Here is a 27,876-nt window from a genome sequence, read left to right on the forward strand (position 1 = left end):
GCTGAAGGTCACAAATCATAGAGAGATGCAAATTAAAACCACAATGAGATATCACCTCACACCTGTCAGAATGGCTATAATCAATAAATCAACAAACAAGTGGTGAGGATGTGGAGAAAAGGGAACCCTAGTGCACTGTTGGTGGGAATACAGATGGGTGCAGCCACTGTGGAAAACAGTATGTTTCCTCAAAAAATTAAAAATGGAACTGCCTTTTGACCCAGTGATCTCACTTCTGGGAATATATCCTAAGAATCCCAAAACACAAATCAGAAAGAATATATGTACCCCTATCTTCATAGCAGCATTATTTACAACTAGAGGCCCAGTGCACGAATTCATGCATGGGTCGGGTCTGGCTGGCCCCACCTCCACTTGGTGTGGAGAGGCCGGTCCGGGGTGGGGCTGGCTGGGGGGAGGGGCCACGGGCAGTTGGCTGGCCGGCCCCACTCCCTGGTCGAACTCCCAGTTGAAGGGACAATTTGCATATTAGCCTTTTATTATATAGGATAGCCAAGATCTGGAAATAGCTCAAGTTCCCATCAGCAGATGAGTGTGTGCTTTTTAAAAAAATAATTTGAGTATTAAGGAAAATAATTTGGGTCCAAAGAAGATTATAGCAGTTTGTCTTTAAAATTCTATATGACTCACATCTCAGCTTATGTTTCTAAAACTTCCATATCTACTCTGCCAGCTGACTCTTTTCTCTTCAGACTTGGAGCATCTTATCAGTGTTTGCATCAAGGCTTGGCATCCATTGATAGAATTCTAACACCTGCCATAATATAAGTGAATTCAGAGGTGGATGCTAAAACTGGAACTAAAGAGAGCAAGTAGGAGATAGAGAGGGGATGCTTCTAAAAGGATATAGATCTGTACTGAGTTTGTGTCTGAGATGCAATATTGCACTGTAATAGAGGTCTTGGCTTTAAAGAGATTTATGTTCAAATTCTAGTGCCAGTGCACTATGTTGCATTGGTTGCTTAACCTCCCACCTGTCAATTGAAAAGAAAATGTTTACCTTGAGGGTTGTTGAGAGATATAAATGACATAATGTGGCTGCATCCAGTAAAACTACTCTGATTGATATTCAGAATGGCTACTCAGGAAAATTCTTCTGTTGGAATACATTTTGTTCTTGGCTAATACATTTTAAAACCCATTAATGGGCTCATCAAATTTAGGAAATTTCCATGGTTATCTGCATAACTTTTCCTCCAAACAAACAAAAAAACTGCCACAAAACAGAAAATCATGGACCTAAAACCAGACCAAGCACTGTGAACTATACAATTTGGATATCAAAGATGAGAACAGGAGACCATGTTACATATTAATGGGTGTTTCATATTAAGCCATGATAAGGGATGATAAGGAACCTAATGTGGTCTCAGGCCATTAGCAGCCCCTGGCTCCCAATAGAAGCAAACACATTTCTTCTAGAGCAGTGGTCGGCAAACTCATTAGTCAACAGAGCCAAATATCAACAGTACAACGATTGAAATTTCTTTTGAGAGCCAAATTTTTTAAACTTAAACTATATAGGTAGGTACATTGTTATTAATAATTTTGGATCGACGACTTAGTATTAACAACATGAGTTCAATACACTAATATATTTATGGAATGCCTATTATGTGTCTAAGGCTAGAGATAACATGACATCCTTCTGGAACTTACATTCTAGTGAGGAAGATCAACTTTTAAATAAATAGTCACATCAAATAATTGCAGTTGTCATGAGTGCTAAGGAAGGAAATAAACAGTAAGCGAGAGACGTTACTTAGCAAGGTTAGGCATTTAAACCCCTCTGAGCAGATAAGTTTCATTTTATAATAATAAAGCCACCAACACAAAATAATTACAATTCTTAAATTGATGACAAAAATACCTGTAGGATTTGCAGCTGGTTGGAAAAATACAGGTAACTTTATGCTTCGAGTAGGTACTTTTGTTACCCGCACGTGATTTGCGGACGCGACTAGCACTAACCACTGCACAATGAGACTGCTGACTGACTGGCTCACTCACCTCCTGCATGAATCGCGCGCGCATCGCCCGACCGACCAACATCCCCCACTTCTTCTAACGCCACTTCTTCAAAATAGACTCACCCAGGCCGAAAACCGACTTCTGCGCTTGGGCCATGAAGTTTCAATCACACTGTACATGCGCGACCGCACGTGGTATTTTGTGGAAGAGCCACACTCAAGGGGCCAAAGAGCCGAATGTGACTTGCGAGCCGTGGTTTTCCAACCACTGTTCTAGAGGAAAGCTCTCGGAATTCCCTTATATCACTTTTAAACAAATACAAGCTCATTAGCAAACATTGAAATTCATACAGACCATCAATATTGAGAGTCCTCAGAGACAAAAAGCAAACAAAAAGTTACAGATGCAAGTGCCTAAGAATGTATTGGAATTATCAGATGTAGTATATAACTAAGAATAAAATCTTTATAAAAATAAGAATAAGTCAATAAGAGAACATCAAACATCAAAATTTACTAGATAATTTTGAAAAAGAACTTTCGGTAATGAAAATTGTAGTTGTTTAAATGAGCACACAATGATTATACATACCTGAAGAGAGAATTGATAAACTGAAAGATAGGCAAATAATTTTCCAGATACAAGGATATAGAAAATATGAAGATAAGATTAAAAAAACACACATAGAACGAGAAGGACTATATTAAAGTATAATTGGGGAATCATAAAATAGAGGTAAAAGTTGAGACTTATTCAGAATTAAAGAATAATGTAATCCACAATTACAACACAAAATATAAAACATAAATACATTTTAAAAATGGCAGACCTAGACCATTTTAGTAAAACTAAAGAAGGTAAAATGCTGTTAAAAACAGCCAGAGAGAAAAAACAGATCACTTGCAAAAGATTTATAGACTAAAAGCAGACACCTTCCAACAGTAATATTGATAGTGAAAAAATATTTTCAAAGTGCTAATATGTAAGCAACTATCAACATAGAAATGCATGCTCAGCAAATTACTTTAAACATTTTTTTTCTAAAAAAAGACATAAAGATTATTTGCCATTAATAGACCATCACTGGAAGAAATTCTAAAGAATATATATCAGGAAAAAATAAATTACTTCAGAAGAAAAATCTGAGATGCAAAGAAACCACTAAGCAAATAAACCTAAACAAACCTCATCTATATAAAATAATAATTATATACACATTATCTTTGCATATGATTTGTAGTGTCAAAATAAAAGGCACAGCTAAAATACTGGAAAATAACATCACATTCGGGGAGATCGGAGTTGAAGTGTTTTGAAGCTCTTGTTTCAGTTATTTATTGGTCAATAACAAATCACCCTTTGTGGCTTAAGCAACAGTAATTTTAGTGTCTTTCACAATTTCTGTGGGTCAGCAGTTCAGGAAGGACTAGGTTGAGCAAATTTGACTCATGGTCTCTCATCCGGTGGTTCAAGTTGAAATGGTGCAGGGCTGGAGCAGCTGGCGCTGACCTGGCACCTCGCTTTCTCCGTGTGGTCTCAGGGCTCCCCACATGGTCTCTCCTTGTCGGCTAGTTTGGGCGACCTCACAGCACAACAGCCTCAGGACAGTTGGACTGTTAACGTAGTAGCTAGCTTCCCCCAAACCTTGTGTACAAAGAGAACAAAGCAGAAGTGCATGCCATTTTGATAACCTCTCATCAGAAGTGATTGAGCATCAGTTCCATCATACTCTATAGCAGTGGTTCTCAACCTTCTGGCCCTTTAAATACAGTTCCTCATGTTGTGACCCAACCATAAAATTATTTTCGTTGCTACTTCATAACTGTAATGTTGCTATTGTTATGAATCGTAATGTAAATATCTGGTATGCAGGATGGTCTTAGGCGACCCCTGTGGAAGGGTTGTTCGACTGCCAAAGGGGTCGTGACCCACAGGTTGAGAACCGCTGCTCTATACGATGAAGCAATCACAAAGGCCCACCCAGGCCAACAAAGGCCCATCCTGGCTGGTTTGCTCAGTGGATAGAGCATCTGCTTCTGGACTGAAGGGTCCTGGTTCAGTTTCAGTCAGGGATGTGTGCCCAAGTAGCAAGCTCAGTCCCTGGTGTGGGGCATGAGGGAGGCTGCCAATCAATGATTCTCTCTCATAATTGATGTCTCTGTTTCTCTCTCCTCCCTTCCTCTATGAAATCAATTTTTTTAAAAAAAAAGACCCATCCAGACTCAAGGGGGAAAAGTCCTAGCATACATCCATCTCCTATTAGGATTAGAAAGTCACATTGTTAGTAGAGTGTGGTTAGATGTTGTTGTGGTCATCTTTGGAAAAATATCATCTGCCACAGTCTACCCTTAGGCCAAATAATTCATATCCCTCACACATTCAATAGTCTCAGCCCCTCCTTGAAGACCTCCCCAAACTTATCCCCTGATAGTATCAACTTAAGGTCCCAGGATCTCCAAATAATTGAGAAAAGAACAGCGACAGAAAAAAAAAAAAAACTAGAAAAGAATAACCTAAAAACAAAAATACAAGAGGGGAATTCAAAAAAACCAAAGTAGATTTGAAAAGTTGATAAATAAAAATTACTTAAAAATCAACTTTTTATTATTTTTCTACAAATCCATCCTAAAAACAAAGAAAAAACTCACAGTGTATGCAAATGTAAATATGTATAGATAATTTGAAAATAATGAAACTCTTTAAGCATATAAAAATATATCAGTTGTTTTATAGTTTATGTTACATATGTATTAATGGAGTAATACACAATAGCATTTTGGGATAATGTTCCTGAATAACTTTAATCATTATTAAATTACTCATATTATAATATAAAGTGGAAGTAAATATATAAATGCATATGCTTCAACTATATAATTATATGCATAGAAAATCTCTAAGGAAAAGAATCAGTAGTTTCCAAATTTGCTGCAAAATTGTATAATAGAGCAAAATCATTTAAAGAGCTTGCTATTTTACATTTTCTAATAAAAATTTATTTTGACAATACAGCAGCTCTTTGAGCTAGAGGGATAGACAATATAAATGAAGCCCCAATTGTGTGTATGTGTGTGTGTGTGTGTATGTGTGTGTTCCTGCCCCTCTAGATCTAAGGGAGATTAGTTCGGACTCCAAATTTTATGTACTGAATTCATAAAATCAGAATGTCCTCTGCATCTTTTTAGTAACATTGTCCTGAGAGCAGAGGAAGCGAGCATGGCACCAAGGACCCAACTCCTGACACAGAGTAGTTATTACATCATTGTCCATTTGTTCCCTTTCTTTTTCTTTCCCTCTGTGACCCTCTAATCCTCAACATTAAATAGCAGGTGAGGTCAAATGATTCTCTAAAGGCATAATTAGTACATAGTTATTGGAATAGACTAAATTCTCACGGTACTTTCATGCAGGTCCATTGAGAGTGGGTTGCAGCCCAGTGAGAAAACATTACAGGGTGGAATCAGCAAGGGTACCAGGTTAAGAATCTTTACATAACTGGGCCGGCATGGTTTAGTGGTTGAGCTTCAACCTATGAACCAGGAGGTCACGATTGGTTCCGGTCAGGGCACATGCTTGGGTTGTGGGCTCGATCCTCAGTAGGGGGAGTGCAGGAGGCAGCTGATCAAAGATTCTCTCTCATCATTGATGTTTCTATTTCTCTCTCTCTCTCTCTCTCTCAAATCAGTAAAAACATATTTTTAAAAAATAATCTTTATATAGGATTTATGACATGCAACATACTGAGACTACCAATTATTGTACTCACTTTCTCTGACCTGCCCTCCTTTTCAATATTTACTTCAGTGGTATAATTATTCCTGATCATCAGAATGTCAGTGAATTTTAATTTCATTGGAAGGAAAAACGTGTGGCATGATTTCTGGAAATCAGTAGGGCAGCATTGGCTGTGTGATCTAAGATAAGTTACTTAACTACATTCTGCATGTAACATGGCAGGAAAAAATTTGTTAGCAGTTGGCACCAGAATTCTGTTTAGGGAGTGTGCTGTTTGTGTCTGGAACTACTTCTTGCTAACTTCTGGGTCAGGGAGAGACGAAAGGGTGTGATATTGTTGCAAAGTTGGATCTGAAGTAGCAGAGGGTAGAACTGTTGGGATGAGCCAAAGAGAGGACATAAGAAAGCAAAAAGGGCTGGAAAAGGGAAAAGCAATGAAGGATTAGGAAAGAAATCTTTGGGAGCTTTAGGCAAGTTTGTTAGAAAATAACTCAGATCTCTGAAATCAATTGTAAATTATTTTTCAGAAATTATGTGTTCTGAGATTATTTCCCCTTGATATACCCCTCACCATCTTTGCCCTTCAAATTTCTAATATATCTGCATTTTTGTATATGGTATCTGTGTGTACGCACGTGTGTATAAATGGTAAAGTGACTGTTTCATCTGAGATTAACATGGTTTGTGCTGTGAATAATGGCTCCTCCCGGGTAGAGAGGGCCTTGAAAGTGTAACCTTCCTGGGAATGTTCAGAGCATCCTTCCTGGCAAGTGCTTCATTTGTACTGACTGCATGGACTTTTTGGAATGTAGGCACTCTCTTGATTCACAAAGAGATTTTGTTACCGCTGAAGCACTTGTGCCCCAGCTTAACTGTGGGAGGCAACCTTAAAAGTGAGGCCTGAAACTCGCTAATTATCTCAGTAAACTCCTTATGTGCTCAGAGTTTCTTCCGGCAAGATGGTAGGCGCCCATCTGTGAACGCTTCCATTTCACACAGTTCATTGTGGTTCAGGGATTTCAGATTGTTCAGCTATTAATGAGCTTTCCTAATATCCTCATAAGAAATAATAGGGTAGGAATAATTATTAGTATGTATATGAATGTTTCTATAGTCTGAAAATTACATCATTGTTAAGTTTATATGTGTAAGTAATTTTACTGGTGAATATAAACCAAGTTGAGTAAATAGAATATAGTTTTAGAATTTATTAATTATAATTGTTTTGGTTGTATATTAGTTAATCAGTTATATGTTCTTATTGAAAAATGCTTTCCAACTTGAAATATAAGAATGTTCTTAGAGAACACACATTATATTATAGAGAAATGTAGATACGTGGTCTCTACAAGTTCTGTTACTAAAACTGCCTTAATTTGTTTAATAGAAAGATTTTTTGGAAGGCAAGGAGGGATGGGTGGGAAAAGGTTACCCAAAGAACTTACTTATATGCATACTAGAAGCCCGTTGCACGAAGATTCGTGCAATAGGCCTTCCTTCCCCTGACTGCTGGCATCGGTTTTCCTCCGGCACCCGGGACCCAGGCCTTTGGTCCAGCCGCAGTGGAGAAGTCAAGCCTTGAGGCTAGGCTTTTCTCCTCTGGCCGCAGTGAGGCTTGGCTTCTCTGCTGCAGTCTTCAGTCTTCACTCTGGCCGGAGCCTTTAGTCTTTGCTCCACACCTGTGTATGCAAATTAACCGCCATATTTGTTGGGTTAATTTGCATAGTCACTCTGATTGGCTGGTGGATGTAACAGAGTGACACCAATTTGCGTGTTTCTCTTTTATTAGTGTAGATATGCATAACCCATGGACACAGACAATAATGTGGTGAAGGCTTGGGGAGGGGCTGGGGGAGATGGAGAGGGTCAATGGGGAAAAATGGGGACACCTGCAATACTTTCAACAATACAGATACATTTTAAAAAATCAGAATTTTAGCATTTGGTTGGCCTCTAAATTGATATTCATTTTAGCTTAAGTTTTCACTATTATCTTTTATATCTGTAACAACCAACACAACAAAAATCAGAGTCTTGATATAAATGATTGACAAGGGTAGAATGTAAGTTGATGAGAAGATAGCATATTTGATAAATATAGTTGCAAGTACTAATGAAGGGAAAGGCAAAAGGAAGGGATGCCCACAAGATAAAATTACATATTTTATTGATTATGAGATATACAGTTTTCATATTTTAGCATCTTTAAGACTGAGCTGCCTTTTATAGCTTCTGTTGACCAAATAGAATCTTGGTCAACTGAAGCTGTACAAGGTCATCTTTGTTGCCTGAACAAAGATGACCTTGTTCATAGCTGCTCCTATATTGTCATCTCAATTGAAGTTTGTGCATCATAGGTTCTGTACATGTTGAGTTTGAGTTTGATTGGCATTTAAAATATCTCAAAAAAGATGCCAAAACTATAATAATAAAAGCATAATATGCTAATTAGACCAGACATCTTTCCAGACGTGCTTCTGTCCTTCCAGACAAAGCCAGGGCTGCGAGGGAAGCCCGGGTCCAGAGTGCCATAGTCGCTATTATAAAAACATTGGCTTATAGTTCTATTGGCTATGTTCTTTGTGTGTGTGTGTGTGTGTGTGTGTGTGTGCGTGTGTGTGTGTGTGTGTTATTGGCATATAATATGTTAGCATCTTAGATTTGATGGAATATGATTTATTTTAAATAAACAATACCTGCCAATTACTTGGAAAGAAAAATGATTAGTTAGAAAAGAACGGCTGACTGGTGTGGCTCAGTGATTGAGCATCAACCTATTAACAAGGAGGTCACGGTTTGATTCCCGGTCAGGGCACATACCTGGGTTGCTGGTTCCATCTCCAGTTGGGGGTATACAGGAGGCAGCTGATCAATGATCCTCTCTCATCATTGATGTTTCTATCTCTCTCTCTCTCTCTCCCTTTTTCTCTGAAATCAATAAAAAAATATTTTTAAAAAGAGAAAAGAATGAATGTTTGGAGGCACACAGAAAGAAAACAGTAAGCATTGTATAAACTTTAGGTACATAGAACTGATACATGGAGAGGCAAGTAATGCAAATGTTAACATTATCCTGATTTTTTCAGTGAAAAACATTAGTGATAGACAAGGTAAATGATTTGCTTCAATCAGATAGTAACTGGAAGAACTGGCTTGAACCTAGGTCTTTGGACTCTTTTCAGGAAAGTAGTTGAAGAGAAACCAGCTGGGGGTTATGGTTGAAATCATGGCTTAGCCAGGTCTCACTGGGAGAGAAGAGAAAATTCAAGAGGCCAAGAATGAGTTTACCACTTAGAAAGGAAAGGGAAGATTTATTGATGTAAAGATAGATGGGGAAACTCTTGAAGAGGCAAACAAGAGTGATTTTATATTATTGCATAATCATTAATTCCATTATTATACAATATTATATATTAATGAATTTAAATAAATGCTATCTATGTTCTGATGACTCCTAAATTTGTCCTCCATCTAGTACCTATTTCCACACTCACATATTCAACCCTCAGCTTGGCTAACCTATTTGGATATCTAATGTGAGTATCAAACTAAACTAATCAGAAGTCTTAATCTTCCCCCCCACCCCCCGCCCTCTTTCCCATCTCAATAAATGGCAACTCCATTTTCTAGTTGCTCAATTCAAAAATCTTTGAGGTCTCCTTGACTTATCTCTTTCTCTCACACTTCACATTTGATTAACTCCACTGCCAAATTATAATAAACCTACTTTCAAACATTGTAACTATTTCTCATCTCCTCCACCGCCACTACCTAGGTCCAAGCCACCATCATCTCCCTCCTTGAGTTATTGCAATTGTCTCCGAACAAAACTTTATGCTTCCACCTTTACCACTTATGCCAGAAACCTTGACTGTTTTAGAGCTGGGGACTGGGAGTCATTTTAGGTGAAGAATTGGACAGGAATCTTTAGTGTTATTTAGATCGTACCAATTTATATGGCCAGTTAGCCTAGGGCTGATTATCCTGCTGCCAAAAGATTAATAGTGGCTTTTGGAGAACGAATGGGAAACAGCCCCCAGTTTCTGTATTACAAAGCCCCATAGAGGATAGATTCAGAAGCCTACTGCCACCCTCTAAGACCAGAAGCTCTTAAAAGGGTGTTTTTATTTTGGGTTACACATCATTCTAACAAACCTGTGAAACAGAAAGGCTGCATTTTTAGAATATTTGCTAGATAATAACCTGTGGCTGATATCACTAAACAGCCCAGAAGACAGAGTTTTCATAACACTAATTCTCATTGGATAAAAAGGTTTTCTCATTAGAAGCATTTGTTATTTTGCAAGAGCTTTTGGTTATTATTTGTGTAAACACAATTCTTATTTTTATTTATTTTTAATATTTTTATTGATTTCAGAGAGGAAAAGAAAAGGAGAGAGAGATAAATTTAGAAATATCAGTGATGAGAGAGAATCATTTGCAAATAGAGATGTCATAGAAGACTGGAACTGGTGATTATTAGTACGTATATTATTTGACCTCTGCTGCACTTAATACTGTTATTTCATGCTTCCCTGAAATTCTTTTCTTCTTGAGTCACAACACACCTCTTTGTCTTGTTTCTTGTTAGCTTCCTTTGTTGATTTTTTAAAAATCTACCCCTTTACTGTTGCTGTTCTCAGGTGTTGCCTCTCAGCTCTCTTCTTTGTCATGTATTTGCCTTCCCTTGGGGAAAACATCCTTTAGCTTTCTCACTCAGCCATTAGCATTATCCCAGCCTTGCTTCTCTGTGCTGCAGACAGTTATCTGTCTTCTGGCTGTCTCCATTTAGAAGCCCCACAGGCACACATTTCAGTGTGTCCCCAAAGTGAATTAATGATCTTTCTCACCAAACCTTCCTTGTCCCAGGAGTCCCTACCACAGTTATGAGCACCATCCATCAAATCACTGAGGTGGCTGACTTTTGAGTCATCTTTGTAACTCCTCACTTTATCATCCAGATCTACTTAAACTACAAAGCCCTATCAAAATTACTTTCATATTATTTATTAACTTTGTATTATCTCATTATTTCCACTGCTGTTGCCTTTATGGTAGTCATAAAAATCCTTTGCCAGGGCTCAAATAGTGTCCAGAAATCTTCCTTCAATCGGATTTTTCCCCCTACAGTACGAATTTGTCTTCTAAAATCCACATTAAAATTTGTCACTGGCTCCCCATTACTTCCTAAATGAAGTCTCAGCTTACCATCCCTCCCCATACTCTCTCATTTGCCTCAAATGCCAGCATCACTCTTCACTCCTCAAGACCATGCTCACCAGAACCTCTGCATACATGCAGTGTCCTTGGCCTAGAGTGTCCTTCCCCTCAGTATCTCTTATATGACTTAGCAGTGACTCTGTCTTTTTCATCTTTTTATTCCCAGAACCTACCAGAGTGTTTGACACAGAGTAAGTCTTCAGCAAGTAGTTGGGTTAATATATATCATTATGATGCAGTGTTTTATTCTAACTTTTAAATCATCACACATGAATACATGGACCAAAATATTTTCAAGAGAACTGAAAAATAAGGAGAAAAGGAAGTCAAATGCTAGAATCTTCGAGGAATTTTCACTAACTGCAGTGAGGAGAGAGTTGAGAGTCATAATTTTGAACTAAGCCTGCTGAACAAGAATAGCATAGAAATCTCAGAAGAAGATGGGGAAAGGCTGTGACTCAACCCCATTCTACCCACTGGCAAAGAAACACAGAAGATCCCCAGGTCGTGTGAATTCTTAGCTTGATGAAGTCATTGCCCTTCCTTCATCAGTTTCTCTCTTTCCTCAATCACTTGGAAACCACCTTTCACAATACATAGCATGCATGGGTAGAGAGTGACAGGTAGAGGCAGTAGCACTTTGCAGGCTAAATTGTGTGAAAGCTGGAAAATGTTCAAAAAGGGAAGATGAAGATGAGAGGAAGAGCCCTAAGAATAGTGCCTGTGGAGGTAAAATTTTTACTTCTATCTCTGACTGGAGAAGAACTGAAGCCTACATATGACTCCCTAGCAGTCAGACAACAGGCTAGTTGGAGTGGATGATCCTCCCTTAGTCCAGCAAAAACATGAGATAAATGCTTGCCAGACACCAGAAACGAGGCTCTGGGCTCAGCTCTTTAGTATTCTGTGTAGGTCTAGATTCAGAAAAGAAAATGTGCAACACGTAAATGATCAGTAATGGTGGGTAAGAAGCTACCATTCACCCATGTAGCCACATATTGTTTTGGATGTGTGTGTGTGTGTGTGTGTGTGTGTGTGTTTGTTTACTATTTAAGAAAAATTAAAATATATACATTTAGGGCTAGCCGGTGTAGTTTAGTAGTTGAGCATCAACCTATGAACCATTAGGTATGGTTTGATTCCCAGTCAGGGCACATGCCTGGGTTGCAGGCTCAATCCCCAGTAGGGGGTATGAAGGAGGCAGCCGATCAATGCTTCTCTCTCATCATTGATGTTTCTATCTCTCTCCATCTCCCTTCCTCTCTGAAATCAATAAAAATATATTTTAAAAAGAAGAAAGACAAAATGTAGAAAAGAAAGCAAGAACATACCTTTCCCCTTCTCCCTTCCTCTCTGAAAGCAATAATACACACACACACACACACACACACACACACGCACACACACACGGTATAGATCCTACAAAACATTTTGCAACACAAGGAAAAGTAACTGAAAGACTCAGAGGAAAAACACAAATAAAAATTTTTTTTCAGAGGGAATAAAAGAAATTCTTTCAAAGCCTTAGCTTTATGTATTTAATACAGATTGACCCACGGGGTGCCAGAAATGTTTAGAACAACAGAGAATGAGTTGAAAGTGGAGAGGCAAAGGGAAATGACTGAGAGCAGTCAGAACTGCAAAGAAAGCAATACTTAAAGAGAGCAATACATTTCACATCGGATGCAGCAAAGAGCAGAGTTAGAGTGCAGAAAATAAAGTTTGTAATATTTCAACTCTATAAATGTAGAGCAATAAAAAAGAGGTACATGATAAAAAATACAATGGAGGAAAAATAAAGGAGATTCAATGTATATATTTTCTGGAAAAAAAAATAAAAAAGAATAAAAAATAAGTAATCATCAGACTCAATCAGGAAAAAAAGGCTTAGAAAATACCTTTCTCAAATACCTTTCTTGAATTACTTATGATATGTTCTATGAATATATGCATGATAGCTGTGAGCCAAATACTCAAGATTAAGAAATTTGATGTCTAAAGTACTAATAGTAAAATTCAAAAGCAATTAAAATGTAGGGATCACAGTATGGTGATTATAGGAGGGAAAAGGGCATGAGCGGGGGTAAAAGAGGATAAAAGGGGATAAATGGTGATAGGAGACTTGACTTAGGGTGGTGAACATAAGTATAATATACAGATGATGTATTATAGAACTGTACACCTGAAACCTATATAATTGTGTTAACCAGTGTCACCTGAATAAATTCAATTAAAATATAATTATAAATACGTAAAAAATGTAGGGAATTAACAGTGGTAAATATTTTAAAGCCAGTTTGGTGGTGGAGAGTAAAGACATTACTTGTAGTTTGCCCACTTCTATGGTTTAAGTACATTGTTAGTGTGGCTAACGTCCAGCTACCAATGTGGAGTCCATGTGGAGTTGGAGAGAAATGTGCACAGTTGAGTCTCACCTGCCTTTAAGGAGTGAGCTTCGGGTAGACCCGTTAGTTCCCAATTTGAGAAAAACAATTTAAAAATTTCATCTCATACTGTATATAAAAATCAACTGTGTACTCATTGTATTAGCTTCTTAGGGTAACCATAAGAAATTACCACAGACAGGGAGGTTTAAACTAGCAAAAATGTACTCCCGGACAAGTCTGGAGGCTAGCAATCTGAAATCAAGGTATAGTCAAGGGCATGCGTTCTCCGAAGTTCTAGGGGCGGATCCTTATCTCTTCCTAGCTTCTGAGGGTGGCCAGCAATCCTTGGCATTCCTTGTCTTACAGACTCATCACTCTAATCTCTCTCTGCCTCCATTGTCACATGGTGTTTCCTCTGATTGTGTCTGTCTCTGTTTTGTTTTCTTATAAGGATACCAGCCATTGGAGGAGAGTCCATCCTAATCTGCTGTGACCTAATTTTAATGACTTACATCAAAAAGGCCCTAATGCCAAATAAGGTTATATTTTGAAGTTCTGGGTAGATGTGGATTTATAGAGGACACCATTCAGACCAGTATAAGGATTAACACATAATATGTAAAACACAAAAACAAAAAAGAGCATCAGTGTGAATTCTTATTTGCTCTGAGGATGGAACACTTTCTACTGGGAGAATTAAAAAAAGTGATGTACACATTTCACAATAAATACATTTTAAATTAGTTCTTGTCAGTAACATAACTTAAATTTAAAAACTCCAACAATAATTTAGAAAAAATAACAGATATAAACAGGAAAAACATAACTCTCTTTCATATACAAAGGTAGTATATATAAATAGATATGAAAAATATTTCAGTCTTAGGAAAAATTGGACATAGAGGTAACAAAATCATGAAGGAATAAATACAGACGGCTTATGAAATTCATAAGTATTCAACTATATTAATAATTAAGTGCAGTTACATTAAAACAGCAGCAAACTATTTTTAACTATCAAAGCAGCAAAAATAAAGAGAAGAGATAACAATGATGGTGAACATTGTCATGGGAGAATAATGGAAGAATAAATAAGTACAACCTTTCTTCTAGAAAAACAAAAGGATTGACATGTATCAAGAACCTTAAAAATGCTCCTACCTTTTGAATTTGTAATAACACTTCTAAAAGTCAAACCTAAAGGAATAATCTTGAAACCTATGAAGCATAAAGAATTAGAAATGAAAAATTGGTATCAAAGAATGAAGTACTATCTTGAACAATTAAAAACACTGTATTGTTGAGGATTTATTGCAGAGAATGTAATCCAGTCTAGTTCATTTAAGCATAAAGGGATTTATTTAAGTGGGTTTTAGAGTTGGTGGGAGGGAGAAGAAACGCTGAGGGAACAGAGATCAACTCTGAGAGCCACTGGCAGAAGCTGCTGCAGTCAGTGGAGTGCGGAATCAGGCAGCCGCCTGCCATGCTGGGAAGCTGCAGCTCCCGCTGCTCGCTCCAGACTCACACTATGTTAGTCTAGTGATAGTCAGAATCTGACTTTGAAAACAGGCCCCTGATCTCTCCTCATTTAATTCAGTTCAGATTTCAAGACACACAGTTACATCTCAGGCTGTAACCTACACCACAACTAGAACCCTTGCTGTAAAAAGTTCAGGAAGTGTAGTTAGCTCTCCAGATTCTGAGTAGAGTACGTCACACAGGGAGGTTGAAATGGACATTGTGTGAGCCCATCCGTATATTTGCAACACCCCAAACATCCAAAATATAGGAAATGCATTCAATGGTTTTAAATGACTTTGGAAATACTTTTGATTTAGTGTTTACTTAAGGAGCACGAGATGGAAGCATATATAATGCATGATCTCAACTGTGTAAAAAACATATAGGGGACAAAACAATGTAGAGAAATATGCCAGTGCATTAAACACATGAAACTATGGGAGATTTTCTTTCTCATAAGTATACCTTTTCTACAATAATCATAAATTAATTGTAGAATCCTCATTTCTCCTGAAAACAAGCAAATTCATGTTTGATAAATAAATGCAAGAATTAGTGACATAAAGAGAAAATAAGTACCCATTGCTATTTGTTTTGCTGTTTTAGGGTTTAAAGAAATCAAGGAAAAGCTTTTTCAGTCCCCTCTAAACCTGGCTTTTTCACAGCAGCCTTGAGTGGTAGCTGCTGGGATAATAGTATAGGAAGCACAGTTTAACCATTTAGATAATGCATTTAGGTCTTGTGTGTATGTGTTTGTCTTAGGCAATATATAGATAAATATATGTAAATATCAATCTATAATATTAGTATGTGTAACATGCAAATATATAATTTTGTATAAATATAGGTATACATAATATTTATGTTAAAGTATATGACTAGTATATTAGTTAGTGTTCTCCAGAGAAACAGAACCAAAAGGAAATATATAGGTAGATAGATGAGACTGAATGACAGAGAGATTGATTTGTTATAAGGAATTGATTATGGGGGATAGGAAGTCCCACCATCTACTATCTGCAAGGGGGACCCAGGAAAGCTGGCGGGTTAGCTTTAGTATGAGCCCGAAGGACCAAGAACCAAGAAAACCAATGGTGTAAGTTCTAGCCCAGATCCAGAGGCCTGAGAACTGATAGTGTAAATTCTAGTCCGAAAGCAGAAGACTGATATCCTAGCTCAGTAAGCAGGTAGAGGGAGTAAATTCTCACTTTCTCTGATGTTTTGTTCTATTCAGATACTAAAGAGATTGGACAGTACACACCCACATGGAAGCGCCATCTCTTTTACCCAGTTCACCATACAATGATAATTTCATCTGGAAATGCCCTTGTAGACACCCCAGAAATACCATTAACAAAATATCAAGGCACAAAAAAAAAAAAATATCAAGGCACCCTGTGACTTAGTCAAGTTGGCACAAAAAATTAACCATCAGAACTACATAGAATCTTAAGTTAATCTATACTAATACAAGAGTAATATGCTAATTAGATCAGGTCAACCGGACATCTTCCAGATGCCCGACTTCCTTATGGACAAACCACGGTGGCGGGGGCTGAGGCAGAGGCAGTTAGGGGCAATCAGGCCGGCAGGGGAGCAAGCAGTTAGGAGGCGATCAGGCCAGCAGGGGAGCAAGCAGTTAGGAGGCAGCCAGGCTGGCTGGCAGGTGGGCAGTTAGGGGGTGGCCAGGCCAGCAGGGGGGAAGTTAGGGGGCGATCAGGCTGGAAGGCAGAGGCAGTTAGAGGTGATCAGGCAGGCAGGCAGGGGGGCAGTTAGGGGGCGATCAGGTCGGCAGGGGGGCAGTTAGAGGTTGATCAAGCTGGCAGGGGACCAGTTAGGGGGCAATCAGGCTGGCAAGCAGAGGCAGTTAGGGGCAACCAGGCAGGTAGGCAGGCACGCTAGTGGCTAGGAGCCAGTGGTCCCGGATTGTGAGAGGAATGTCCAACTGCCAGTTTAGGCCCCATCCCGGCAGTTGGACATCCCCTGAGGGGTCCTGGATTGGAGAGGGTGCAGGCCAGGCTGAGGGACTCCCCCCCCCCTTGTACGAATTTTGTGCACTGGGCCTCTAGTATTAATATATAAAGAAACCAATTTTATTTATTAATCATAATTATAAATCAATGAGTAAAATATTGCTTGTAAATAAAAATGAAACCCAGAAATGCAACATGTATATGGTCTTTTCAAAGTTAACTAGCGATATTATATACTTTATGTTCTCATAGAATGCTGCTTTTAATTAAAATTCCATTGGTAGTTTGGAGTGAATAATTTTTATTGTTTAGCAACTATGATAAAATCCACTCATTTTTCAGTGTCTTTTCTCTTCGTTAGATATTAGAGATTTTCTTTTTGGAAAATTAGCAATTTTCTTATTTAAATCATTTCCTGGAATAGAACTATCTAAGTAGAGTGAACTTTTTTTCCCCCCTATTATCCTTCCTTGTGAGGCAGCTTTTATTGCTAAACAGCTGTCTGGACCATGCTTTCCAACTTAGCATATGACCCAGCATGTGACTTTCCTCAGATATTCTGGGGGATGACTTAACTGCCCCACCTTATTACAAGACATCCCTGCAAGGTGATGCCAAAAGGTGTAGACTAACATGTGAAAATAAAAATAACCCAATAACAGATATAAATAAACTCTTTTCCTTAATTCATCCTTCACATATTTGGTCTCTTATCCTAATACATAATGATTATAGGGCATGCTATTAAGAAGGTTCCAATATATGCACTGTTCTGTTTTTTGTTTGTTTGTTTACTTTCCCATTTTTGAACAGTGAGCAAAGAATGATGTTATTAACCCTATTTTAGAGAGATAGAAGAATGACTGCTGTGTATATGTAACATAAAATGTGTTACTCAAAATACTTCTTACTATAGACAGACAGTGATGAAAGACAGATAGAAATGGCAGAAATTGCCACGTGCTTTGCATCTAATATAGGTATAAGTAGGGAAAATGGTTTACTTTAAAAGCTGATGTAATCTACTTGGATCACAACCTGAAATGGAAATAGATGCTCTGTTTTCAACAACTGTAATATAATTAACTCTTGGGCTCTGTTTTTACCTAGCCACAGAATCAACTGCTTTGCAGTCTCCTCAGGTTTGTTAGGGGATGTTTGCAGTTCATGACTTGGGAGAATTGAAGGTGAAATGAAATGAATATATGATTAGTCCTTGAAGTTGAAGAGAACAAGTGAAACACACCTCATCTCCTTCTTTGTTATTTTCTTCACTTTGCTGTTTCCGTCTCCATCTTTGTTCAGTGTGACAGAAAATAATGGGATCAGTGATTGGGAGGGGAGGGATTTTTGTTCCTTTTCTCTCTTTGTATCTCAGTCTCTGTATCACACAAGCTTCTGATTGCCTGATTTTGTCTTTCCTTTTTTTTTTTTTTTTTTTTGCATTTTAAATTAACATTCTCTTCCTTTTGTCCCTTTGTTTTCTATTGTCATGTTCTCTCTTTTCCTTCCCTTTTCCATCTGTCCCCACTCCTCCTCTTCTTTTTCCCAGATGATGGGATAAATTGGAGAGTTAGGGCAGTGATGGTGTGATGAGCAGGTTGGGTGTCTGAAAGGACAAGCAGCTCAGGTGAAGTCCATCTTGGTTCTGGGAGGTACATTAAATATGGCTGAAGGGATTTCCCAGGAATAGGCTTGAGATGGTATCTCCAGTATGTGATATAGTCTGCATGGGATGTGTTGGGAACCATGACATTCCACACTTCCAGTAGAAGATACAAAATCACTGAAAGTACCAGTGGAGAAGAAGGGGCCCAAGGTTGGGAAAAGCAGCCATGAATTACTGGGACAAGAGAGGGGGCCACTGACTTCAGTAGTGGTAGCCAACTTGGTGACCAGAAGAACCAGAGGTACCAACCACAGTTCATGGACAGCAGTGCTGGACCCGAAGGACAAGAAAAGATCAACCACACTAGAGACAACCTAAGGATCCACCATTTCTAGGAGGAGCCAGAAGGTGAGGAGGAGGAGGAGAGATCTCCTGACGGGAAAACCAGCTCTGGCAGAGTTTTCATTTTAAGTAGATGTGCTATTTACCCCAAAGACTGTTTTACTTCAAAGACACTGAATTGCTTTTAATTGACAAATTTAAGGTTTTTTCATGCCATTAGCAAGAATGGGAGCACCAGAATAAGATGAAGGCACTGTAAGGCAGAAAAAATAGTAGCCTTTCAAACAGGAGTTGTGTGTAAATTTCAATCCTGCTACAAGGGGTGTGTGTGTGTGTGTTGTGTGTGTGTGTAAGATAGAAATCAGTATGTTAATAGAGGTCAATGATGAATGGTAGAATGGGGAGATTATTGATTTATTTTTCCTTTTCTCTCTCATATTTAATATATATATTTTGAACTACTATATGCCGAACATACTTCTTTGTACTTATCTTTATGTTTCAGTTGCTCCATATTTGTACAAGTACAATTTTTTTTTTGCTTTTGTAAAGAGAAGATTATAATTCAGTGTTATTTAAAAATTATCCAATTCCCTCATTGTGGTATTTGAATGAATCATATCCCACCATGTGAGTTATAAACCAGACCTTGGTGTTGACCTTCTGTTCTTGAGTATATGCTTTTGAGGTTGGTTAGTTGTAAATTCAAGGTTTTCAGGAATCATTTTGTAGAACTTTTATAGAACTTAATTCTCATGCAAACCTTTTCAATCACAATTTGAGACCTATCATGTGATTATGTACAAACTAGCATTCTGTCTTGATCTTCAGAAGCAGAGCACATTTGCCAGTTAGCACGATACCCTTGTGCTCAAATGGTCACACCCAAAATGGGTTAGGAGCTTCATGTGAAAGTCAAGACTAGTAGTTGATCTGTTTTTGCGATAATGATCTCTCTGTACCACACCAAATACAAGGGGTTTCCTTGCAGGTAGATCATGGAAACCCTGATATGTCATGGCAGCCTGCAAAAGCAGCCTTTGCAAGGTACAGGTGGCACATACTAGTGAGATGGTCCCATCTGCTTTCTCATGGGTATCAAATGCATCCTCTGATGGCTTTTGGGATTTGTACGTGATTAGTTAATGATGATTTCCTTTTTAAAAAGCTCTCATCTAGAAGTCTCCCCAAATTAGTTTTATCTTTTGGCTTGCAATAGCCAGCATTCAACCTGCCAAGCCACCCAGCCAAAGGCAGCATGGATGGAATATTAGGTCCTCTTTTGTTTCTCAGATTTAGTCAGTGGGCCGAACCATGAGGTCACATGTCCTCACATTCCACTCTCTCCTGGGTCTTAAGAGCAGCTGGCCTTCCCTCTCACTCCCCAGATCTGAGGGGAGAAGGATCCCTCCCTTCACACCCTTCCTAGATTTTCAGTTTCTGTTGAGTTTGTATCACAATAGAGAAATTCAAGTTACTTTCTAACTTTTCAGTTGAGAAATAGAGACTCTAACCCTAGGAATATAATAAATTTAAAACGCTACATGATTTAGATTTATAACAAAGATTTTACCAGCACTTTTTTAAAATGAGTTATAATTGAATAATGGAATATGTAATTAAATAAACGATACCTAGAATAAATGTGCAGTATATTAAAACTGTTCATGCAAATAGTTTCATTAATTGCTTTACATTACATTTAGGAGGGCATAGATCAATTCTTTGTGACAAAATGGATGGTGCATTTTATAATATTTTGGAGAGATCTCATTGTTTTCTAAAACTTTGCTTATATTTAGGTTTTTTTTTATTATAGAAAAGAGATTCTTTGACATTCTCTTTCTGCTTTAAATAAGTCTCTGATAAACTACATGAAATTGACCGTTTTCCCTGACCCCCTACACTTACTCTTTTCTTGTCATTTCTGTTTACTGATAGCTTGGAATAACAGTCACATATTAAAAATTTTCAACAAAACAATGAAAAATGAGCATACAATTATACTCACCTCAGTATTCTAGTAATGTATATATAAACATATGCCAGCTATATCCTGCCTAGAAAGTATTTTTTAAATTGTTTATTTATAACTGGCATCCTTGGAGATAATGTTTATTTCTGTAGAATTCTTTAAGAATTTATTTCTCGGAGGAGAACCAAGATGGCGGCATAGGTTAACGCCAGAGTTTGCTGCCTTGAACAACTACTTCAAAAGTGAAAATAAAAGACGGAACGGACATCACCCAGAACCACAGGAATGCTGGCTGAGTGGAAGTCCTACAACTAGGAGGAAAGAGAAACGCATATGGACACTCAGAGGAGGCGCAGTGCTGAAGTCAAATTCTGAGGTGCAGAGCGGTTGGCGTTTTCAATCAGGAGGGAGTCACAGACTCTGAGCTCCAGATACGGGCGAGTTTTTAGGGACCCAGACTCAAACGGGAGAGCGGGACTGTCTGGCTTCGGTCAGAGCGAGTGCAGCTTTCTCTCCGAGGTTTGCAGTGGTTGCTGGGACTCAGAGAGGCAGAGCCCCTGGGGACAGGACTGAGAGCCGCCATAACTACTCTCTCCGGCCTACCCTGTTGACCCTGTTCGGCCCGCCCCGCCCAAGCCCTGCACAGAGGCATTTGCCGGATAGCCTCAGGCAAAGGCTAGATTAGCACCTCCCTAGAGGACAGAAGTTCTCTCACTGCAGACACACCTGATTCTCACAGCCACTTGGCCTGGAGGTCAAACCCTCCCTGGTATTAGCTACAACAATCAAGGCTTAACTACAAGACTGCGCACAAAGACCACTAGTGAGTGCACCAAGAAAGCATAACAAAATGCGGAGACAAAGAAACAGGACAAAATTGTCAATGGAAGATATAGAGTTCAGAACCACACTTTTAAGGTCTCTCAAGAACTGTTTAGAAGCCGCTGATAAACTTAATGAGATCTACAAGAAAACTAATGAGACCCTCAATGTTATGATGGGGAACCAACTAGAAATTAAGCATACATGGACTGAAATAACGAATATTATACAGACTCCCGACAGCAGACCAGAGGAGCACAAGAATCAAGTCAATGATTTGAAATACGAGGAAGCAAAAAACACCCAACCGGAGGGGCGGAATGAAAAAAGAATACAAAAATGCGAGGATAGTGTAAGGAACCTCTGGGACAGCTTCAAGCGTACCAACATCAGAATTATAGGGGTGCCAGAAGATGAGAGAGAGCAAGATATTGAAAACCTATTTGAAGAAATAATGACAGAAAACTTCCCCCACCTGGTGAAAGAAATGGACTTACAGGTCCAAGAAGTGCGGAGAACCCCAAACAAAAGGAATCCAAAGAGGACCACACCAAGACACATCATAATTAAAATGCCAAGAGCAAAAGACAAAGAGAGAATCTTAAAAGCAGCAAGAGAAAGAAACTCAGTTACCTACAAGGGAATACCCATACGACTGTCAGCTTTCTCAACAGAAACTTTGCAGGCCAGAAGGGAGTGGCAAGAAATATTCAAAGTGATGAATACCAAGAACCTACAACCAAGATTACTTTATCCAGCAAAGCTATCATTCAGAATTGAAGGTCAGATAAAGAGCTTCACAGATAAGGAAAAGCTAAAGGAGTTCATCACCACCAAACCAGGATTATATGAAATGCTGAAAGGTATCCTTTAAGAAGAGGAAGAGGAAGAGGAAGAAAAAGGTAAAGATACAAATTATGAACAACAAATATGCATCTATCAACAAGTGAATCTAAAGATCAAGTGAATAAATAATCTGATGAACAGAATGAACTGGTGATTATAATAGAATCAGGGACATAGAAAGGGAATGGACTGACTATTCTTGGGGGGGAAAGGGGTGTGGGAGATGCGGGAAGAGACTGGACAAAAATCGTGCACCTATGGATGAGGACAGTGGGTGAGGAGTGAGGGCGGAGGGTGGGGCGGGAACTGGGAGGAGGGGAGTTATGGGGGGAAAAAAGAGGAACAAATGTAATAATCTGAACAATAAAGATTTAATAAAAAAAAAAAAGAATTTATTTCTCATCACTTGTTTTTTCACAGAGGAGAGGAATGGTGATGATGATGATGATGATGATGAAGATGATGATGGTGAAGCTTTAGATGAAAGCCAAAAATTATAAGACTTCTTATGTGCCAAGCACTGTTCTAAGTGCAGCAGCACACATATGAAGTCATTCAGTGCTCACAGCAACTCTATAAGTAGGTGCTCTTAGTACCTCCATTTTTTTCAGATGAGAAAATTGGGCATAAAGAGATGAAGTAACTTGCTGAAGGTTGTAGTTTGCCTGTGGAAGAGGCTGAACTTGCAGTCTTCTCAAAGTACCTTCTCTATTATTAGAAGCCACATTTTGAGACCATCATCTATATTAGAAAATTTTGTAAGATACATGTGGCAAAATCAATGGGCTTCCAATATGCAATCTGTTTTTTAAAATACAAGGTGATTGCTTTGTGTCAACATTGACATAATTTTATTTTACTTAAAGGTTGAAATTCACAGATTAGAATATACCTCACTTAATTTTATGTCCCAAAAGGAATTAATATATGATTTTAAAGTTTAGTATACCTTAAAGTTCATATTGAAATTTAGGGAAATAAGAATAATTGCTATTTTGAGAACTATAAAAGTGAGAAACTATAAAAGAACACCTATCAGAAAAACAAGCATAACTTCATTTGTCCTGGAGAAAATAAAATTAAAAACGATTATATGATTCTTGGATGTTTGTCAAAAATTACCTTATTCTGTTTACAAGAAAATGAATTGGTATCTAGTGAGAGATTTATATTTCAGAGTGCTATTCAGTTTCTAATTACCCATTTTCTGGTTAAAGGCAAGGAAATAGTTTGCATAAAAACCATGGAAAGAAAATATTGCTTTACAAACAAGAAGGCAACCAAAAGTGTCTCATATTATCTTATTATTCCTAAAAAATCATTTTATGTTTTTTTTCTGTGGCATATTTTGAATTGAAACGAATGAAATGCAGTTTATGAAAAATTACAACGATGCTTAGACATTCACTCATTCCTTATGCATTTATTCATTCCACAGGGAATATCTACACTGTATCAGGTATAGTGTTATGCTTAGGGAACACAAAGATAAAGGACATTAGCTTTTTCTGAAGGAACTCAGCAAATGAGCCATAAAAATTAAAGAGATAATTATATTAAGTTCAGATTTATCCATCTCTGAAAGGATTGTCTTAAATTTTTATCTTCTTAGAAGCATCCCAGTTCAGTTTGGAATGCCCATCCTATAAATATTTTAAAAGTTTGCATTCTTTTTTTTCCCAAATATATTTTATTGTTTTTTTTTTTTACAGAGAGGAAGGGAAAGGGATAGAGAGTTAGAAACATCGATAAGAGAGAAACATTGATCAGCTGCCTCCTGCACACCTCCCACTGGGGATGTGCCCACAACCAAGGTACATACCCTTGACCAGGATCGAACCTGGGACCCTTCGGTCCACAGGCCAACGCTGTATCCACTGAGCCAAACTGCTTAGGGCAAAAGTTTGCATTCTTAGGACGTATTTTAACATGAACTGTGTATGAATGGAATAGTTTGGTATGATGTGTTTTTTGCAGTCTGGTAAAATATTCTCCTGTGGAAGAGACACTCCCACAGGATAAGAAGGTACAGAGGAGGAAAGATTTGTAAATCAACACAAAATTAACGTTCATTGACAAAGGAAAAGGAAGCAACAGCTGTGTAAACAAACAGCTGTGCAAAGACAGAAAAATAACAGTGAGCAGCCATGAATATGGCAAATGGTCTAAAATATGAGAAAAGCAAGTAAATAATATGAGGAAATGAGTTAAGCCACTGGAAATTACTGACAGTTTTGAACAGGGAGTAAATAATAAGGGAAGTGTTCAAATAAGAGTTCTTGTAGAGAAAAATTAGAAAAATATTTTATGTAGATGTGAACTTTAAAAATGAAATATGCTTAAGAGATGAATTAACTTGCACATTTATGAATCTTTTATAAATGTGCTTTATATGGTACAAACAACAATATAATAATATTAAAAAATTAAGCCCTATACAGTTTGGCTCGGTTGGCCTGTGGACTGAAGGGTCCTGGGTTCAATTCCAGTCAAGGGCATATGCCTGGTTATGGGCTCGATCCCTAGTAGGGGGTGTTCTGGAAGCAGCCAACCAATGATTCTCTCCCATCATTGATGTTTCTAGCTTTCCCGCTCCCTTCCTCTGTGAAGTCAATAAAAATATATTTTTTAAAATGTAAAAGAATAAAATTACAACATAGTCCTAAGTTATTGTGTTGAAAAGAGTAAACTTGAAACTCACAATTATTTTGCTTTGCATTTATGTGACTACTAAGGTGCCTGACTTTTCAAAGGGAAATATTTAATAACATAAGTAACTCATAAATGTATACACCTTCTAAAAAATGAAAGCATTCCAGATGAAGCTAACATTTCCCTTGACCAATTAGCCAAAGAACATAAATGCATAATCCATGGACACAGACAACATAGTAATGGTCTAGGGAAGGCAGGGCCAGGGCTGGGTGGATGGGGGCAAAGTGGGGGAAATGGGGGCATCTGTAATAGTGTCAACAATAAAAATAAAGACAAATAAATAAATAAAGCTTCCCTTGACCCTTTACCCCTCCCCCATACTTACTACTCTCCCCATAGATAGTCATTATTTTCAGCTTAATATGAATCCTAACCTTTCCCCGTGTATTTACACATGTATGTGTTACTATAGAAAATATACATCTTTATCTGGTATGATAATCCACTATACAAATTGCAGTAGTCATTATGGAATTTCTTTGTTTTTCATATAACATCTTGTCTTGGAAATATTTCCATTTCAATACAAATAGAGCTGTGTTATTAAGAGAACTGCTTTGTATCCATAGTCTGGATACAGCTGTTTTGCTATTCCCTTCAGGATCGACTTCTAGGTTGTTTCTGATTTTCTGCGTCCTTCAGCAAACATTCATGCATCTTGTCTTAGTGCCATGTGCCCAGCGCCCTTCCTGGCGCTGTGGATTTAGCAGTAAACAAAACAAAGTTCTCCTTGTGGACATTCAAGAAGACGCAAACAATAAACAAAGACATGCACATGTAATAAAATGTCATGTAGTGATAGGTACTATGAAGAACTGCAGCGAAGGGGAGAGATGAGGTCAGAAAAGGCTTCTCTGAGGGCTTTCATTTGAGTCAAGACCTACGAGAAGTGAGGGAGGTTGCTCTGTAAATAGCAAGGGTGCCAGCTGAGAAATGGAAGTGCTGGGCCAGGAGGTGTGTATATTGAAAGTGCCAGATCACCTTCTGAACTGTCTGTGACAATTCATACTCTTATTTGAAGCATGAAAGTACCCATTTCTCACATTTTTTCTAATAATTATTAACATGCTTCTTAATTTTTACCAATTCAGTGTGTGGAAAACTGGGGTGTGTTTTTTTTTTTTGCTGTAGTTTTAATTGGTATAAATTTCATGCTTGTGATTGTGCATATTTTATTTTAATTTATTTTATAAATTTATTTTTTCTAGTGTCAACTTTTAAAAAAATCTTTATTGTTGAAAGTATTACATAGATCCTCTTTTTTCCACCCCCGTAAACCTCTTTCAGCCCACTCCTGTCCTCCCTACCCCTCAGGCACTCACCACCCCATTGTCTATATCCAGGGGTTATGTATATATACGCATACAAGTTCATTGGTTGATCTCTTCCCACCCACCCTCCCCTGCCTTCTGTCTGAGATTCAACAGTCTGTTTGTGCATATTTTAATATGTATATTGGCCCTTTGAATTTGCTCATCTCCGACTTGGCAGTTCTAAATTTATAATATATCTTTATTATATATTTCTAAAATGTGATTGCTATTGTGTAAAGAAGCTATGATGTGGTTTTTATTTAAGACTATGTTTTTAGAGCACTTTTACGTTTGCAGCAAAATTGAGAGAGGAAAGTACGAAGATTTCCCATATACCTCATATCCACACACACACAGCCTCTGCCATTATCAGCCTCCACACTGGAGTGGTACATTTGTTATAATTGATGAACCTACATCGACACATTATAATCACCCAAAGTCCCTAGTTTACATTATGGGTCGCTCTTGGTGTTGTACATATTGTTGGTTTGGACAAGTGTATAATGACATATTTCCATTGTTATAGTATCATGTAGTATCTTTTCACTGCCATAAAATCCCTCTGTGCTCCACCTATTCATTTCATTCTTCCCTTCCAACCCTGGGCAACCACTGATTTTTATACTGTCTCCATAGTTTTGCCTTTTCCAGAATGTCTTTAAGTTGGAATCATGTAGTATGTGGCCTTTTCAGATTGACTTCTTTAACTTAGTAATATGCATTTAATGTTCCTTCCTGTCTTGTCATGGCTTGATAGGTCATTTCTTTTTAGTGCTGAGCTATCCATTGTATGGATTTAATAGTTTTTCTATCCATTCACCTACTGAAGGATATCTGGGTTGCTCCAAGTTTTGACAATTATGAATATGCTTGTACAGGTTTCTGTGTGGATATACAATTTCAACGCCTTTGGGTAAATACCAAGGATTGTGATTGCTAGATTGCATGGTAAAGTCTAATTTTGTAAGAAACCATCAAACTGTCTTTCAAAGTGGCTGTACCACTTTGCATTTCCATCAACAATGAATGATGAGCCCTGGCTGGTTTTGCTCAGTGGATAGAGTGTTGGCCTGTGGACTGAAGGGTCCTGTGTTCGATTCTGGTCCGAGCACATGTCCAGGTTGCGGCTCAATCCCCAGTAGGGGGGTGTGCAGGAAGCAGCCAATCAATGATTCTCTCTCATCATTGATGTTTCTATCTCTCTCTCCCTCTCCCTACCTCTCTGAAATCAATAAAAATATATTTAGAAAAAAGAAAAAAAACAATGAATGATGAGCAACAAGGGATTTATGTATGCAAAAAAATGGAAAGGTGCACATACAGGGATGACTGGAACATAGGGTGAGGGCATGAAGAGTAGCTGAGTTATGAGGCTGGAGAGATAAGCTGGACACCACTCTTTTATAATTCTGATTTAATTTTA

The 27,876-nt window shown here is 38.1% G+C and overlaps 1 protein-coding gene and 1 long non-coding RNA gene across 7 annotated transcripts in view; both read left to right on the plus strand.

The window, feature by feature from the left end:
* ST8SIA1 (ST8 alpha-N-acetyl-neuraminide alpha-2,8-sialyltransferase 1) overlaps nucleotides 1–27,876 on the plus strand; it is a 144,942-nt gene that overhangs the window by 105,363 nt on the left and 11,703 nt on the right. The window lies entirely within an intron of this gene.
* LOC118650345 lies at nucleotides 9,231–14,074 on the plus strand. The gene is made up of 4 exons (XR_004966009.1): nucleotides 9,231–9,263; nucleotides 10,106–10,209; nucleotides 11,114–11,138; nucleotides 13,786–14,074. It is a non-coding gene; the product is annotated as an uncharacterized LOC118650345 (long non-coding RNA).

The sequence above is a fragment of the Myotis myotis genome, unplaced genomic scaffold (genome assembly GCF_014108235.1).
Source record: "Myotis myotis isolate mMyoMyo1 unplaced genomic scaffold, mMyoMyo1.p scaffold_m19_p_3, whole genome shotgun sequence".
Lineage (NCBI taxonomy): Eukaryota > Metazoa > Chordata > Mammalia > Chiroptera > Vespertilionidae > Myotis > Myotis myotis.